The sequence below is a fragment of the Octopus bimaculoides genome, chromosome 2 (genome assembly GCF_001194135.2).
Source record: "Octopus bimaculoides isolate UCB-OBI-ISO-001 chromosome 2, ASM119413v2, whole genome shotgun sequence".
NCBI classification, from domain to species: domain Eukaryota; kingdom Metazoa; phylum Mollusca; class Cephalopoda; order Octopoda; family Octopodidae; genus Octopus; species Octopus bimaculoides.
The window spans coordinates 182,465,669-182,466,194 of NC_068982.1; the positions used below are offsets into that span (position 1 = coordinate 182,465,669).

At 30.6% G+C, this 526-nt stretch overlaps 1 protein-coding gene across 1 annotated transcript in view; it reads right to left on the reverse strand.

Moving 5' to 3' along the window:
- LOC106871339 (uncharacterized) overlaps positions 1-526 on the reverse strand; it is an 8,323-nt gene that overhangs the window by 1,458 nt on the left and 6,339 nt on the right. The window lies entirely within an intron of this gene.

Consider the following 526-nt stretch of genomic DNA (forward strand, 5'->3'; position numbering starts at 1 on the left):
TATATATGTACGTATGTGTACATTCATGTAGACAACATTATTGAAAAGGAAATATATGTGCATCTGATCTGTTCGTGTTTTTATTGCCTTTTTTTCTTATATACTCATCATTAAGTTTCGATGTTGAAGACGAAAAAAAAAGCCAAATGTTGCATTTGTTTCTATGGCAAAAAATTCTAGGGTGAACTTGTACATGCTATGCATATCCATTAATTTGTATATAATTTCAATGTGTATACACATATATACGCACGGACGCTCACACACACATATATATGATGTATACATGCATATGCATACATGTATGCATACAAAGTTATTGTAAGTATGTTTTATATTACTTTTCAGAAGTCTTACAGGTAGTTACATAGAAACTGATTGCGTCAAACAACTTATAATCTCTCTATACTGTATGCAACAATGTGGAATTGCTCGCTTGCATATATGCAACTATACATATGTGTTGTGTGTATGCGTGAGCGCCTGTGTGTGTATGTATGTAAATATATATATATATATATATATA